The sequence below is a fragment of the Notolepis coatsorum genome (assembly GCF_963971535.1).
Source record: "Notolepis coatsorum genome assembly, chromosome: 20".
Lineage (NCBI taxonomy): Eukaryota > Metazoa > Chordata > Actinopteri > Aulopiformes > Paralepididae > Notolepis > Notolepis coatsorum.
Window position 1 is genome coordinate 55,593,338 of NC_140184.1, and position 18,553 is coordinate 55,611,890.

General features: G+C 44.7%; 1 protein-coding gene across 1 annotated transcript in view; it reads left to right on the plus strand.

The window, feature by feature from the left end:
* Positions 1 to 18,553, plus strand: part of LOC311247104 (collagen and calcium-binding EGF domain-containing protein 1-like) — a 178,632-nt gene that overhangs the window by 21,162 nt on the left and 138,917 nt on the right. The gene's annotated exons all lie outside the window — the stretch shown is intronic.

An 18,553-nucleotide genomic window follows, 5' to 3' on the forward strand; every position in this document is an offset into this window, starting at 1 on the left:
ACGGTATTACGGTATACCACGGTATTTAGAAATACCGACGGTATTGAAAATCAATACCGTCAAAATCACAGTTGGGTTTCAGTTTCTATTACACTGAAACGGAGTTGACAGGGACGGCATTGGTTGTAGTGCACACACACAGCACGCGCCAGCAGAGGGCAGGGGAGGCAGTCCGTCTTTCTCAGCTGAGCAAGATGGCGGCAGCATGTCAAACAAGAGCTAAACTGCACACACTGTCGCATTTGGACAATTAAAGGACTCTGTTCGGATTCAAGCAAAACCCTCGCCACGAGTCGACTCGCCAGTGACTTCATCCAGCACAACGAGAGACAGAGGCACTTCTTTGGGAATGTAATATAAAACGGGGTGAGTGAGTGTTGACATTTTTTAATCCTAATGCAACTGGCTCACGTTGATACCTGGATGGTGCCGGGCGGCTAACTAGCTACCGTTAGCTCACGTTGATACCTGGATGGTGCCGGGCGGCTAACTAGCTACCGTTAGCTCACGTTGATACCTGGATGGTGCCGGGCGGCTAACTAGCTACCGTTAGCTCACGTTGATACCTGGATGCATAGCTGTCAACATTGGCAGGAGAAAAAACGTGCACATTTTAGCCCCGCCCCCTCCCACTGGCCCCGCCCCCTCCCACCCGGCCCCCTCCCAATGGAGCTGCCTCGTCGCTGCCATCTGCTGGTCAAAACCTGTATTAAGGAAATACACTATTATTTTACAGATTACTTTTGTTTTCCTACTTTAAGTGTAAATGCTATAAAAATACAGTAAATTACCTTTTATCAAAATATTAACCATTAAATAAAGGTTGTAATCTGTAAATGTATTTGATTTCACTGTAATTTGACAGTATTTGGAAACCATTGATACCAGACATTCAGTTTTCTTGCAGCTTTTTTTCTTACAGTGTCAGTGAATCCTAAATCTCCACTAGGCAAACACTTAGGCCTAAAATAAATAATGGTTTGTTTCCGGTTGCCGACCGACCCTGCCGATTTAGGTGCGACCCAATATATTTTATGAGTAAAAAAAAAAATATATATATAAAAAAAAAAAAATTGGTTGAAATACTGTACAATCCCGGGAAAAACGGGACTGTTGACAGGTATGCCTGGATGGTGCCGGGTGGCTAACTAGCTACCCAGGGCTCTACGCCAGGGGTGGCCAACCCGCGGCTCGCGAGCCGCATGCGGCTCTTTGCCCGTCAATGTGCGGCTCTTCCATCCATACATTTTTTTTTTTTTTTTTTTTTTTTACTTTTTTTTTTTTATGTCACTCATTCCATAAGGACGTAGAATAAACATTTACATTTTTTTTTTAAATGGTCCATTTGCATGTTCTTGGTATCTGAATCTAGGGACATATATGGATCAGTGTCAGAAATAGTGTGTCTGTTACTAGGCTTGAGTAAATTGTAATGAACCAAAGGAGAATATCAATTCTATTTAAAAAAAAAAATTATCTTTGACTGTAAATAACACCATGCTAAAATTGACCAGACCTGAAAAATCTAAGCAAATGAATAAAGGGAAGATGATTAAACAGAAGGTTTTGTAGATACAGTACTGAATTCTGCCATCTTTTTTATAATGTAAATTTCTCCATCATTTTTCATCATATTGCAACACCGTTTTTTGCAAGACGTTCACAGAAAGGTAGAGAAACTAATTGCGTTCTGTTTTATGGCAATAACGTTCAGGTTTGTGGGAGATAATCCCAAAAAATAAGAGAAATTAAAAAGTAAATCCAGAAGTCAGATGATTGACAGGGGCTGGTGTGAGCTGGGTAGGGTAGTTTTTCGAAATTTGAAAGCCCTGAGTCTCTTCCTTCAAAAGACTACACTCACTTTTGGCTGTGCCACTTCCTCCTGTCAATATGCGCCGGTTTCCGACTCAATGCCCTGAGATTTCTATAATCTTATATTTCACTAATAACAGTTAAAATAATTGGTAAACAAACATAATGCTGAAAATATACACTTTTACTGTATATCTTGGGCTTAAGAGGTTAACCCTGTGAGGCCCAAATTAAAAAGAAATTAGCAACTTCAGAGGCCAGAGGGTGGGACATATAAACACATTTACTATCAAATAGCATTGTGAGGCTGAACAACAGGACCAATTGACTTAAAGGGGAACTATCTTATAAATGGCTTTTTTCAGTGTTTACCATTGTTTCTTAGCTATGTGGACTTATATTAATAGGATATATGTCTCTAATTCTCATATTGGCGAATTCTTCCAATTCTCCTCTCACAATATTCACCCTCACTGAACTGAGTCATCTGAAAATGTGCATATCTGTGATGTCAGAGATTTCTCAGCTGCATAATAATTAGGGATGCACCGAATGGGAAATTCTTGGCCGAAACCGATACCGAAAATAGAAAACAGTTGGCCGAAAACCGAAAGCCGAAAGGCCGAAAATTATTCATAGAATAGATTCTTTTTACCAATGTTGTGGAACATTATGATTATGGAAAAATATATGATTATGGCAAAACTTAACTTAAATAATAAATAATCACTATTATGGGTCCATAAAACATTTATTCAGCACTTCTGAATGCATACAGTACATTAATTCCATCTTTTCTCTGGCTGCTGCAGCGGACATCTGTGCTCTACTGAGCGCACCTTTCTAGTCCCCAGCTGAATGTGCTCGCTTGAATAATATGCATATTAGATCACTCGGTGATTAACCGCGACGGGCATATGGTGAATGGGGATGTAAAGGCATGTTGAAGACGCATTTGTTGGACGCGTTGCGCGCAGAGTTTACATAGGGGCAGCGCGACTCCCGACAGGGCAACATCATCACAACAACACGCGAATGATATGCATAGATCACTCCTACCGCGACGGGCATAATAGTGAATGAGGATATGGAAGCATGTTGAAGACGCATTTGTTGGACGCGTTGCGCGCAGAGTTTACATAGGGGCAGCGCGACTCCCGACAGGGCAACATCATCACAACAACACGCGAGGTTGTTTCTGTTTCGGTGATATATTTTCGGTGAAAAAACTCTTTCGGCCAAAAGCCGAAAGGCCATTTTTTGCCATTTTCGGCCGAAAACTTTCGGTGCCGAAATTTCGGTGCATCCCTAATAATAATGTGGCAGTTGATGTGGCAGTTGGCACCAGGCCACACAGTGGTTGGAGCCCAGCCTCAAAACGGCTTAAGATCTTGAGGTAGAAAAATGCGGTTTTTAGTACTTGATTAGAAATACAAAACAATGCATTTTTTTTTGAAAAAAACCTAGGTGTTCCATAGACTCACAGGAATTGTGTAAAAGTGCCCAAATAGTGAAAGAAATAGTAAAATAGTTCCCCTTTAACATTTTTTAAATAAACATTATTTTTTTAAATGGCTAAAAGTGATTTTGTAATTTTGCAACCGTGGGTCTCAGGGTACTTTTAACCCTGTGAGGCCCAAATAAAAAAGACATTAGCAACTTCAGAGGCCAGAGGGTGAGACCTATAAACACATGAAGGGTGCCGTGACTGAAAAAAAAGGTTGAGAAACGCTGGTATATGGTGTGGCTCTTTGTGGTACCACAGTAATTTTTTTGTGGCTCTTAGTCTCTGACTGGTTGGCCACCCCTGCTCTACGCTAACCTTTTTCACTAGGGGCACAGGTGCTCCTAAATGAAAAAATTTAGGAGCACACAAAGAAATTTAGGAGCACCCAAAAATATTTAGGAGCACAGTGAACATTTTTTTTTCAAAAATAAATGTATATTTGTACTGTGCGTGCATGTGTGTAAATTAGCTCTTGCTACAACCCTGCATGTTTACATTTTGTATTTTGTACTTGATGTTCATTAACATGTGCTGTCCCTATCAAATAAACTATCAAATCAAACTACTGCTACAAAAGGTTCAGTCACTTAACTTTAGCCCCTTTTATGCATACAATGCTTATGTTTTGGCTGTGTTGCTCTTCTAGAAAAATAATCCTTTCAGGGTTGCCTATTGAAATACTGTACACTTTCCTACTGTACACTTTCCTGATTAATTGAAATGGGGGACCCTGATGTAAACAATACGAAAGTCTTTCTCTGGTCTGCATCCCCTTAACAATTGTGTGTATTGAGCCGTACTGTATTGTACCCATTCTGCAATCTGTTAATAAAGTTTTCAATCAATCAATCAATCAATCAATCACACCTCCAGTACAGAAACATTGTTTGAGTTTGCGTGTCAGGTAGACCATTGATTGACAGTCGAGTCTGCCAATTACATCACATCGCTTGCACTCCGGCGCTGCAGCTGGACCCATTGCCCACCTCTGCTGTTGATAACGCTAGCCAAGTTATTATATACACAGATACACAGTGGGCCGGTGACTTTGGTGTAGGGGTGTAACAATTCATCGATCCTAAGGGGGAAATTCAACTGCATCGATTTGAAAATGTTAGAATAGATTATCGCAATTTTAATGTGTACAGTACACGTTATGTTATTGTCATGTCCGTTACAGCCAACACACCGACATACGCTACTGCATCAACGTTATGATTAACAAAGCAAGGCATTCGTTTTGTTGCATTAACGTTATATTACTATTGCTATCGATAAATCTAGGTGTTCTAAAATCTATTGCTATTGGTAAGAGAGAGACTATAATAAGTTGGTGTCTCGGAAAACGAGAGCCCTGATCGCGGAGTTTCAGGAAGTAAACAAGCAAAATGAGAGCTTCCGATTGGTCATTTGCTTTATTTCCCATGAAACCAGTCACTTCACTCTACTGTGATTGGACCGTTGGCTTGAGTGCAATGTGGGACTTGTAGTTTTTTAACGATCTCGCAGCGGAGGAAAAAAAAGACGAGAGAGGCTATAATCTGTATTCGCACAGCGTGCGCGTAATTGATTTTTACGGTTCGCATACAAATATTTTTAGGGGCATATGCAAGCAATTTGGTCGCACTGTAGAGCCCTGCTACCGTTAGCTCACGTTGATACCTGGATGGTGCCGGGCGGCTAACTAGCTACCGTTAGCTCACGTTGATACCTGGATGGTGCCGGGCGGTAAACTAGCTACCGTTAGCTCACGTTGATACCTGGATGGTGCCGGCAGTGGCTACCGTTGTGATTTGTTTACTTCGAGGTTGAAGAAAGTGCACTTTCAGGTTGAAAGAACGGCCCTAATCTCAACGTGTTTCAATATAAGCGAGCGTTACGTATGGTGACAACGAGTATATTGTTAGCGCCGCCCCCCCCCCCCCCCCCCCCCCCCCCCCGCTGATGAAAATGAAAGTCATACCGTATACCGGGGTATTATGTCTGCAAGGTATGACGGTATGAAAAAAATGATACCGCCCAAGCCTAGTCAACAGTATACTGTATACCACATACTGTAGAAGTGGTGTACATCATCTGAAATATGGGAACCTGAAGATTAATTTGAGATGCAGCTCAGCACTGTGTGTCAAGGTTTTCTAGTCAATCTGTAATAAACACTGTGGGCGGGATCCACAAAGAATGGATTGCTCGGTGCTAATTGCACCCTTACTTACAATTCATTATGAATTGAAAATGGGGGACCTTGATGTAAACAAGATGAAAGTATTTCTCTGGTCTGCATCCCCTTAACAATTGTGTGTATTGAGCCGTACTGTATTGTACCCATTCTGCAATCTGTTAATAAAATTGTCTATCAATCAATCACTGCGCAGTGTGTAGGGGCAGGTACCATAAGAGGTTTCTTCTTCCTGTTCCTTTAGAAGGAACCGAAGACACTGTTGGACTGTAACAATTCCATGTATGAATAAATAAAATGATAATGATGATGATATCATTTGTTGCACAGATTTGGTACAAAATGTAAAAAATGTTGACCACTCGATAATTGATAAACATGGCCAAAAATCTGTCACACGCACGTGTCGCTCACGCACACATACACGCCCTTATGACCAGACCATGCGGTCTAAATGTATCATTATGAACCCAGGTTGTATCGTGAGAGGGGAACATAGTATGAAGGAGGGGGAAAATTACTTGAGCGTTAATGTTTCTGAACTTCCTGTTCCCGGAATATGTCAGGGCTGAGTCATAACAACTTTGGGCAGAATTTTGCATCCCTGATATTTCCCCCTGTTGAGGTCCCTGGTGTGATTGTCATCCTGGCGTTTCCTCCTGACGTTTTTGCTTTTCATATTTACGATTCATCTTTGTAGTCATCTGAACACTGCTGGAGGGGGGGTACTCTGAAGTCTGAACTGGCATGAACCCCCCCACCCCGTCTCGCTCTCTCTCTAGCTCTACACACACAACACACTCTTTATGTTGGCGCTTCCTCTACTTTGTACGATAAGTACAGTCTTTTCTGACACACACGACTCCACAAGTCAAAAAGAAATCACACAAATTTAAGATAATGTGCAGTTTGGTTCTTATTTCACCGCACATTTCCCGCACAACCCTGCAGTTAAAACCCCCTCTGTCTTATCTAATTATAAAACCTGTTTGGTCCTCTATAGCCAATCATATGCCTCTGTGAGCGCTATTCCATCAGAAGTCTTAGGACCAAGTGCCCCCTTTTTGCCCCTGTGTGTCAACCAGTGCCGTTTAAGTGGTCTCTCTTCATTACAGAGACAGATTCAGACATAGCCCTGGACCCCAGCCGCTCTGGCATCTTACGTTGAATTGGACTTCTCTCTCTCTCTCTCTCTCTCTCTCTCTCTCTGAAGAGACAGAAGCCAGGCCTCAGTCTAGTAGCCTGTCTGCATTCACATCAGGGGTTGAGGTCAGTTCAAACTGATCCATTTGGGTTCATATTATTCGAGGAGAATAATATTCAGAGTTCAAACATATGTGGCATTCTGTTCCACTTTCCCAAAGTAATTAAGTGGGAATGGCACCCATTTCAAGAATTTACATATGCATTTTTTCCTTCTCATATTCTTGTGTGCCTCAGGACAGTTCAGTCAATATTTGTGAACATACTGTATGTTGTGAAGGTTGAAACCATGTAGTAATAAGCCCCTTGGTGTAAATACACTGAAATACCCATGTTTCGCTATCTGAATTAAATCCTTCTCACTAGTTCTCAGGTGTTGGACTGAATAAGTGTTACACTTTCTAAGTCGTGTGCGGCAAGCCGCAAGGCTGCTCGGAGCATGAGTGTGGATTATGAATGTCACAAATGTGAAGGTTCTCTCTCTGATTTTTAGTGTATGCGTTGTAATGGGAAATATTAAAGGACTAAACGATGAGCCGTTTACAAATCATTCTGAGTCATTATTAATAATAATAGGAACGTTTATTTCACCGTGGCCACAATGAAAGGACAGCCTACAGTCAGAGACAACATGTTAACACATTAGCGTCTGGCCATAGACTGACCCAGAGCGCTGTTCACACGTATGTTAAATACACAGTTGTCAGACGTAACATAATATCAGATATGATGATGAAAGTAAACAAAAATGGTTCTCAGTCACTGGAAGCAACAACAATTTTGTTATGGCTGGGGAGATGTTGGAGTCTTCTTAAAGAGACATACACACATTAGCCAGTCAAGCTGGTCACACTGAAAGTCACGCTGTATAACATGATATCTCAACACAGATCTATAAGGACATGATAATATATTCCACGACAGTGTGTATGATAGTGTATGTTTAAGTAAAAGCTCACGACAGGCCATAGTATACTATGGTTATACGCTTCTCATCTGGCCCAACTACGGCCCTTAGCTGTGATATAATAACCATAGCCATGGCCTGAAGTGAGCTATTGCTTTTATAGACACACTTGAATTTAAATGTTTGTGTTTTTTATTAGTACATTTCTATAAAAAAACAGGCCCTACTGGCTGCCTGCACTGCAATGCAGTTGCTATGCAACATACAGTACACACTAACAACTAGCTGGCATTCTTTTTTTCATAGTCGGGTAGATATGTTGACTATTTACCAAGGGCAAGGCCGAATGCTGTTTTAACGTACGACCTAGGAGCATTATTATACAGTTTTTATATTTTTTCAGGCAAGAGAAAACCAATTTAGATTCCAAATATGTAGTCAGTTCGTCCAAATAATGTCTGTTTGTAAATTTGCACCAACGGGTTGACGCATGCCCAGTTTAAATCCCTGTTAAACGTGAGGTTAACTATCATAACCGATCATCCTGCTATTCCTTTGTCTGTCTGTCTCCCCAGTTAGTAGATTAATACATTTAGTGGAAGTGGCAATAATCAAATATTCTGGATAAAACCATCACTTTATCCGTCAGATTCAGATGACGCTAATGGACATTTTTAACCTCTCTAGGTCCATTAATTTATGGGAATTATGTGCGCGCTGTGACGCAAAGGATTCCCCGATCTGCATGCGTCAGCCCCAGTCTCCTCCATAGACCAGACCATCTCATTTAACAAGGCTAAAAGAAAGAAATCCTCAAATGCGGAGTGATACTGACTTGTGAAGAGGAATTTGAATCATAGCTCATTATACCATGGCTATGAATTTTTTGCAATTTGAGAATATTGAGCTACCCGTTTTATAATGACAAATACTGACTGAGCTGTCCTGGGGCATTGGAGTAACATACTGTTTGTGAGTCCTTAAAATGGGTGGCATTCCGCTGTAACATTGTCTTGAATTGGCCCCAAACCTGATTGTGTCGCCTTTCCAAACTGTCCTGGAACAGCCTCTCCAGGGGACAGAAGCAAGATGAGGCCATGGGGGGGGGGGGGCGTCTCGGGTGTCATAGTCTCTGTGAGAGGGGAGGATCTGTAGAGTTTCAGCCATTAAAGCTCTGAAAAAACACTGAACAGGGAGACGCTGTGTCTGGGAGCATACAGGGTGAACGACGCCTCACTTCCCAGTACAGCTCTCAGAGACGGACAGGACTGCTGCTGTTGCTGCTGCAGTCCAAGCATTAGCCTGCCATCTCTGCTTGTTCTGAGAGGAGTGTGTGTGTGTGTGTGTGGGGGGGGGTGTGGTGTGCATGGTTTCTTGTGGTGTTGAAAGAGATGTTTTATGGTGTGATGAAGTGAGGACATGTGGTATCTGTATGTGTGTAAGTTCTAACAGCCGACGGATCTCTCTGCCATGCCTGGGAGGTATAGAGACCAGCTACAGTGAGTAGCTCTACCAACCTCACGTCCCTCCTAGAGTCCTGAATCCATCCTCTCTCATCTCTCTGTCTTCACATGTACAGTTTCTTCATACTCTCTTTTTTAGACTCTTTTTGTATCACTGGTATGTCATAAATGTCTAGATGTAGCAGTACTGTCTATCTGTATGTCATGTATGTCATATATGTTAACCCTTTTCTCGCCAATGACGTGTTACCACGTCATTCCTCGCCAATGCGTAATCTGCCAATGACGTTTTACAGCGTCTTTGAGATCAATATTTCAAATTTCTGTCATGGTATTCATATTTCACCCACGGATCCTTGACTGGTGCTGTAGATCTCCGCTCAACTCTCCAACGCTTCAATACCGCCACCTGGTGGCTGATCGGCGAGTTGCAACCGGATGTCGATAATTGTGACGCCGGTGTGTCTCCCTATTCTGTCCGGCCACTCGCTATCGCTTGCGGGACTCCATCTTGACACACTGGATAGCGATCCGTTGCCATAACTCAATAAACAACATTATTTGGACGTATATAGTATTATACAACCTGGAAATGGATCGCATAGATCAACATCCCATAATAGCAATCTTTTTGCTCCACGCTCATCACCCAACGCTACGAGGAGACGGGTGAGTTTCAGCCTGTTTGTTTACCATTTTAGATACAAACTGCTCTGATCTATATATCACCCATACTACATGAAGGATTTAACGTCGGCCACGGACTTATAAACGACCCCCCCCCTTCCGGTCAACCGCGCATGATGAGTCATAACGTCTGGGACCTTGTACAGTTGACATTTTTAATCTGGCGTCAATCGGTAATGAAATATGAAATACCGAAATACTCTAGACCGTATTTTTGTATGAATGTGTGAATGAAAAAGTAAAACGTTCCTACATCCTGAACGATAGCTAATCGATGTTGAATGGGCCATAGTAATGTCAATTTAGCAATACAATTTAAAAAGTTATAGCCCTGCAAAGTAGGTGAACATCTCCATAGACAAATAGAGCTGGCAGACTGGCTACAAGGATGGATATAAGCGTGGCAGAGAAAGGGTTAAGATTAATTGAAAATGGGGGACCCTGATGTAAACAAGACGAAAGTCTTTCTCTGGTCTGCATCCTATTAACAATTGTGTGTATTGAGCTGTACTGTACTGTACCCATTCTGCAATCTGTTAATAAAATGTTCAATACATTTTCAAAACATGGTCTCCTTATTGGTTTAATGCGGCGTTCGCCTTGGCTCTCACTTTGACTCTGGACGCTCCTTGGCTCTCACTTTGACTCTGGACGCTCCTTGGCTCTCACTTTGACTCTGGACGCTCCTTGGCTCTCACTTTGGACACTCCTTGGCTCTCACCTCGACTCTGGACGCTCCTTGGCTCTCGACTCTGGACGCTCCTTGGCTCTCACCTCGACTCTGGACGCTCCTTGGCTCTCGACTCTGGACGCTCCTTGGCTCTCACCTCGACTCTGGACGCTCCTTGGCTCTCACCTCGACTCTGGACGCTCCTTGGCTCTCACCTCGACTCTGGACGCTCCTTGGCTCTCACCTCGACTCTGGACGCTCCTTGGCTCTCGACTCTGGACGCTCCCTGGCTCTCACCTCGACTCTGGACGCTCCTTGGCTCTCACCTCGACTCTGGACGCTCCCTGGCTCTCACCTCGACTCTGGACGCTCCTTGGCTCTCGACTCTGGACGCTCCTTGGCTCTCGACTCTGGACGCTCCTTGGCTCTCACCTCGACTCTGGACACTCCTTGGCTCTCACCTCGACTCTGGACGCTCCTTGGCTCTCACCTCGACTCTGGACGCTCCTTGGCTCTCGACTCTGGACGCTCCTTGGCTCTCACCTCGACTCTGGACGCTCCTTGGCTCTCACCTCGACTCTGGATGCTCCTTGGCTCTCGACTCTGGATGCTCCTTGGCTCTCACCTCGACTCTGGACGCTCCTTGGCTCTCACCTCGACTCTGGACGCTCCTTGGCTCTCACCTCGACTCTGGACGCTCCTTGGCTCTCACCTCGACTCTGGACGCTCCCTGGCTCTCGACTCTGGACGCTCCTTGGCTCTCACCTCGACTCTGGACGCTCCTTGGCTCTCACCTCGACTCTGGACGCTCCCTGGCTCTCACCTCGACTCTGGACGCTCCTTGGCTCTCGACTCTGGACGCTCCTTGGCTCTCACCTCGACTCTGGACGCTCCTTGGCTCTCACCTCGACTATGGACGGTCCTTGGCTCTCACCTCGACTATGGACGCTCCTTGGCTCTCACCTCGACTATGGACGGTCCTTGGCTCTCACCTCGACTCTGGACGCTCCTTGGCTCTCACCTCGACTATGGACGGTCCTTGGCTCTCGACTCTGGACGCTCCCTGGCTCTCACCTCGACTCTGGACGCTCCTTGGCTCTCGACTCTGGACGCTCCTTGGCTCTCACCTCGACTCTGGACGCTCCTTGGCTCTCACCCCGACTCTGGACGCTCCTTGGCTCTCACCTCGACTCTGGACGCTCCTTGGCTCTCACCTCGACTCTGGACGCTCCTTGGCTCTCACCTCGACTCTGGACGCTCCTTGGCTCTCACCTCGACTCTGGACGCTCCTTGGCTCTCGACTCTGGACGCTCCTTGGCTCTCGACTCTGGACGCTCCTTGGCTCTCACCTCGACTCTGGACGCTCCTTGGCTCTCACTTTGACTCTGGACGCTCCTTGGCTCTCACTTTGACTCTGGACGCTCCTTGGCTCTCGACTCTGGATGCTCCTTGGCTCTCACCTCGACTCTGGATGCTCCTTGGCTCTCACTTTGACTCTGGACGCTCCTTGGCTCTCACCTCGACTTTTAGGAATGGATTTCTTTTTTTATCCAAATGAAATAAAGCTGGCAGGCAGTGTGTTCGCCTCAGTAGGGTTCTTGCCTGGAAAGCCACATAAAGCTCTATAAAAATCCCAGGAAAGGGGAAATCTCAGCAGGGAGGGAAGCTCTACAGATCAGGCCTCTGGCTTTTATCGGGCCGCCATGCGATCTGTCCTGTAATTGATGACCCATGTATACGAGTGGATGTGGTGGAGCCCTGACTGAAGCATAGCTCACTGGTGTTGGTGGTGATGGTGCTGGTTGTTTCAGTGGTGCTGGTGGTGGTTGTGCTGGTGGTGGTGGTGCTGGTTGTTTCAGTGGTGGTGGTGCTGGTTGTTTCAGTGGTGGTGGTGCTGGTTGTTTCAGTGGTGGTGGTGCTGGTGGTTTCAGTGGTGGTGGTGCTGGTGGTGGTTGTGCTGGTGGTTTCAGTGGTGGTGGTGGTGCTGGTGGTGATGGTGGTGATGGTGGTGCTGCTGGTGGCTTCGGTGGTGGTGGTGCTGGTGGTTTCGGTGGTGGTGCTGGTGGTTTCAGTGGTGGTGGTGGTGCTGGTGGTGATGGTGGTGGTTGTGCTGGTGCTGGTGGTTTCATTGGTGGTGGTGCCGGTGGTGGTGGTGCTGGTTGTTTCAGTGGTGGTGTAGCTGGTGGTGATGGTGGTGGTTGTTTCAGTGGTGGTGTAGCTGGTGGTGATGGTGGTGGTTGTTTCAGTGGTGGTGCTGGTGGTGATGGTGGTGGTGGTGGTGGTTTTGGTGGTGATGGTGGTTTCGGTGGTGATGGTGGTGGTTTTGGTGGTGGTGGTGGTGGTGCTGGTTATTTCAGTGCTGGTGGTGATGGTGGTGGTTTTGGTGGTGGTGGTGCTGGTTGTTTCAGTGCTGGTGGTGATGGTTTTGGTGGTGGTGGTGGTGGTGCTGGTTGTTTCAGTGCTGGTGGTGATGGTGGTGGTTGTGCTGGTGGTGGTTGTGCTGGTGGTTTCGGTGGTAGTGGCGAATGAGAGGTTTCCAAACGAACTCTTTCCTTCTTACAGAAAGTCCACATGGATTTCAAGTGTTTTCACTTGACACAATTCTGTGTGTGTTCACGTAATTTCACATGTGTTATTTTCATGGTACCACTTGTGCTTTTCACATTTTTTATCTCTTGTGCGAGCCGTTTGCATATGATACTATGTTAAAGGAACATGCCAACATATGGGAAATCCGTCTTCTCAAATGAATGGAAGCAGATACGGATCACTAGCCTAGCTGTTTTCTTTTTAAACAGAGTTTTAAGCTATCCTTAAAAAGCTATAAGTGGTCCTTATCCACTTCCATTAATTTGTGCTAAGCTAGGCTAGCTTGCAGCCCGATAGCTTTCTACTGAACGTACAGAGAGCAAATAGGTATTTATATTCTTGTCTGACTCTGGAGAAGACGGTAAGCATATTTCCCATACTGTTGGCGTGTTCCTTTTAAATAGAAAGGTTTCATCATGTGATACCATGAACATATGGCACAATGTGGAATCGTGTAAATCACATTGGGAAAGCATGTGGAAATAAAGTGTTGTGAGATTTGTGTGGCTTTTCTTCAAGCGGTCTGTCTCTAACCCCCCCTCAACGTTCGTTGTGTTGTTTTACCAAGTACACTAACATGTACCATTTGTCCTGGAGAATTGGAGCCAGATAGGAGAAGGAACTACCTCCCTTCCTCCTCCTCCTCCTCCTCCTCCTCCTCCTCCTTCTGCTTTCCCCATCTGTGATGGTGCTGCCGAGTCCACCTGGCTGCCTTGTGTAAGGTTCTGGCAAACACACCCAGACAGGAAGCTCTCCTCTCCCTGTGGCCCCCCAGGCTCTGGAAGTGCAGACAGCCGGGGCACTGGAAGGAAAGGTAGACAGACAGACAGACAGACAGACAGACAGCGAAGAAGAGGTAGAAAGGAAGTTCAAAAGGAGTCTGGAGTAGAGACTCATTGTCGAGGCAGAAAGGTGCTTTCATTGACGCAGGTGAGGAGAAACGGGCCTGTGTGTGCATACACACCTGCTGACCTGCTGTAGCATTGTACGTTTGTGTGGATGTGTGTCCCTCGGTGTGTGGCTAAGGAGCCACGCTGAACTCCCATGTGCTCTCCCATCTGGGCCACCGAGAGGTCCCTATACTTAAAAGCCATAAAACGAGCCTCTATATAATACACACATTACATCAGCCCTCCTTGATAAAGGTCTGTCTGCTGACTCTGTGAAGGGTTGAGACAAGCAAATCGATAAACAATAAACGGAGTAATTTGGTGCTAAAACCAGTCATGTCAACCTGCAGGAAGCCCAGAGAGAAGGACGTAGAGCAGGGGTCAGCAACCTTTTTGACATGGAGTGCCTGTTTGAAATATAGTTGTAACTAGTGTGCCTCAACAATATTCCATGCATCGTACATTCTTTTTCTCATAATCAGGTCTTTTTAATGATCATTTTTACATTATTACATCATTATTGTTATTGTTATTATTAACAATATTATTATGATGGTTGTATCAACCCTAAATCTGAGTTGGGGGGGGGGGGGGGGGGAATGCAATGCAGACAAACAGCTGCATACAGTGCGACCATTTTACTCACATTTATTTGACCATTCATTTTTGGACACATCACACACCATTGGTGTGTGTACTGTACGTGTGCTGTCATAGCTCCACCTACAGGCCTAATGGAGAACACCAGGAGAACACCAGGATGTGAATGGAGGGTGAATGTGAGGTATATCGTGTAAATAAGTTTTGATTGATCGCAAGACTACACTGTAAAAAAAAATATAATAATAAGTTACCAGAACTTTAAAATAGTGAGTTCAGTTACTGTGCATTAAGGTTTTCAGTTTTCAATCCATAATAAGTTAAAGGCCAACCTCTAGGTTAAACCCTACTGATCAATTATGGGTAGTTTACATCATTGGTATCTAATTTCATTATTTATTTTTTTCCATTTGACACCGGAAATGCCACTCTGAAAGAGTTAAAAAGGTCCACGCACGAATAACATGCACGCGCGAATCAAAAAAGATTATCAAACGCCGACGTCACAACAGGTGTGGCTTGCATATTAATGAGCCGAATCTAATGTTGCTTTTCCACTAAAATAAAGTACTCAGTTTGTCTCCGTGTGGGGAGGCGGGGCTGCTGGTGATCAGCATGAGAGCTCCAGAAATGTCACGTGAAAAACTGCAGACCACTGATTGGTCAGAAGAGAGACGTGTCACTGTTTGGGGAGTCTGAACGAAAACAGAACGCCGCCATCTTTAATGTCTCGCGTAGGATGTCTTATGTATGTTTGCAGCAAGAAACAAGTACAATAAAAAAGGATACAGTCACTGTGTATTCTGCCTCATTTATTGATGAAACAAAACCGACATCAACACAATTTGCCACCGAGCGGAGAGTTTAGTCTGACAAAAAGATTGCTGATTAGTTACGCTTGTTGTTGGGGGTTAGGGACGTAACGTTAGTTAGCCTAATGCTAACGTTAGCAGATAGACACGAGAGGCTAGGTAACGTTAAAGCTTGTAGAATAGACACAATGAGGTAACGTTAGCGTTAGCATAATAGACACAACGAGAGTCTGGTTAATGTTGTTATTTGTGTGCCCCCGTCCCCGCGGAGGAGCTTGTGGACTCGACAACAGCGGCGGCCGCAGGGCGCCGGAGCCCGCAGCGCTAGTTAGCTCATAGCTATCTGCTATCGTGTAACACTAGCCTTTGCGGGCTCGGGTGCCCTGCGGCTGCCGCCGCCGTCGCGTCCATGGGCCCCCCGGCAGGGCACCCGTGGGGACGGGTCGGGGTGTACAGAGAGGAGAGAACCATTTTGGGTCGGCCGTTCATGCCGGCCAGCGAGCCGGATGTCGGGATATGTTGTTAGCACAATAGCTACCAAGCTAAGCTATGTTATCTACTAACGTTATAAACACAATATGTGTACAACGACACAATGATTTACATTATTACAAATATGGTAACGTGGTTGTGGCTTTTACAAATAGTGGTTAGCTTTAGAGATGGATGGATGGCTATAATCACGGAGCAATAGTGAGGTGAAACGGATACATTTCCATTCGGCTAGTAGTAGCAAGCATATATCTATGGTAGCAAGGCTCTCTGCCTGCCACTAGCTGTGTGACTCTCAGCGCCCCCTGGTGAGCCCCCTGTTGTCCTGCACCTGTTGTGACGACATTACACGCGCACGTTATGAATCATTGATTAAAATATGCACGTGCGTGGTGATTGTGTTGGGCAGACAAAATGTTTGATAAAAACGCTAAAACTGGGTCAATTTCAATACTTTTTTTTCCCCTTCTTCATGAAAGCCACTGTTGGCCTAGTCCACATTGTTTATTGAACAAAAATACAACGTGGAGGTTGACCTTTAACAGAAAAATAAGTACACAACCACATTATTTCAACCTAATAAAACTATGTTTATTGTCATTGTTTTAAGAACACAAGTTGACTTGGTAATACTCATTTTGAGTAAAAAATGGCTTTTAACATGTGCAATGTTCAATGAAATAGAAAAATAAATAATACAATTTGTTGATTAATCCCACTGGTCACAATGGTGACCGTAATAATGTTTTTGTTATAAGGCTCTGCAAATGTTACTGAATGATGTAGCAATGTATTTCCAGCTAAATTGAAATAATAAACAAATAAAGGGTCTCAATTAAATATGTGGGAGGATTTCAACAAGATAAATGCGACAACAGTGCAAAATATTTCACTATAATATTTCAAAGCAAAAAAATATATATATAATTTTCATTTTTTTTTTTTTTCTTTTTTTTTGCTGCCCCCTGTGCCTATGCAAATGCCCCCGCGTGCCTATGCAGGCACGCGTGCCTATGGTTGCCTACCCCTGACTTAGAGGGTGATTTGATTTGGGTCTGAGGCAGCAGGCTCTGCAGAGGTAACAAGGACCAGGTGTGTGTGTGTGTGTGTGTGTGTGTGTGTGTGTGTGTGTGTGTGTGTGTGTGTGTGTGTGTGTGTGTGTGTGTGTGTGTGTGTGTGTGTGTGTGTGTGTGTGTGTGTGTGTGTGTGTGTGTGTGTGTGTGTGTGTGTGTGTGTGTGTGTGTGTGTGTGTGTGTGTGTGTGTGTGTGTGTGTGTGTGTGTGTGTGTGTGTGTGTGTGTGTGTGTGTGTGTGTGTGTGTGTGTGTGTGTGTTCAGTGAGGGATGCCCCAATGCCGTCTGTTCTCAGAACCCATAGTGCTTCAGTGAGGGACTGACAGTCACATCTTCAGCCAAGTCCTCATTACGTTCAGCGCCACACAGAAATATCAGCACTGTGAAGAAAGTAATATCTCGCCTTTTCAGCCATCCTGTAAGCTTAGAGAAGAGAGAGAGAGAGAGAGAGAAGTCTCTTGTCTTGCCAAGCAAAAAGTTAACCATGGAGTTGTACATATATCAGGACAGATCATTCGGCAAAGCCTGTACACTGAACAAGCAATCCGTCAAAAGACTGTTTGCATTGCATCTAGAAATCCGTGGGGGTGTCCTGTTCAAACTATCTCTCGTTTTTTCCACAACTTTGGCATTTTCCCTCAGTGTATTTTGGATGGTTATCAAGACATCCTAAGCTGTGGGAAAAAATAACCTGTTCATTTCTTCTCACACTTGGGGTTGACATAAGACCCTCTCAGCAACGTTACACCACCGCTCAAGAGTTGCGCCGTAATGCTGTTTCATTACATACTGTAGTGAAGCTCTCGCCACACTGTCCGCTCTCGTCCGTTGTATTTTTTTCTCTCCTCCCAGTAAGCTTTTACAAGGCCTCCAGGTTGTGCTTCCTGTATTTAATGGAGGCCTAATTGTTTTCGTAGGGCCATATTGTTTTTGGACCTCCCAAAAACGTTTTCGTAATAATTTTTCCATCTTTTTCTGATTAGCGTGCACCTGAACAGCCCTCTACACAAACACTGCGTCTGGTTTTCCCTCTTGTTCCACGCGAAGTCCGCTCTGCTCGATTTGGCCTTTCTAAGCCTGCGCTGTCACTATTAATATCTCAACAAAACAAATCACACACCAATTGATTACAGGCTGGAATGATATTGTTGTTGTCCACATACCGTTTTGAAGTTCACAACCACAACTGTGTGTATCGTGATTACATACCGGTGTATGACGTGTTTTTTATCAAACGTTTTTTAAGTAGCCTGTAACTGATGAAGAGTCACATCTGCAAAAAGGCAGAAATCCACCAAAGCCTTGAGGAGCTTCCAACAGACCGTTTACTAGGCCACTTCGGAGTTTTGGAAGACCTTCTAGTCTTATCAATCTGTTACATCAAGACCCCTGTTTAAAACCTCTTGTAGAGACTCCTACTGTAAAATTCCTTCCTAAAAGGCCTTTTATTGCCTGGTTTCCTGCCCGGCATGAAAGCCCTCACAGACGCATCGTTATGAGTGGCTCTCTCACCGGCTTGGCCTCCATGCTCTACTTGCTGCCTAGTAGAGTTACCTGGTAGAGTTACCTAGTAGAGTTGCCTAGTAGAGTTACCTGGCCTTTACCCATCAGTCATTGGTTACCTTTCCTTTCTTATGTACAGTATCAATCCATCTCTCTGCTCACAGTAG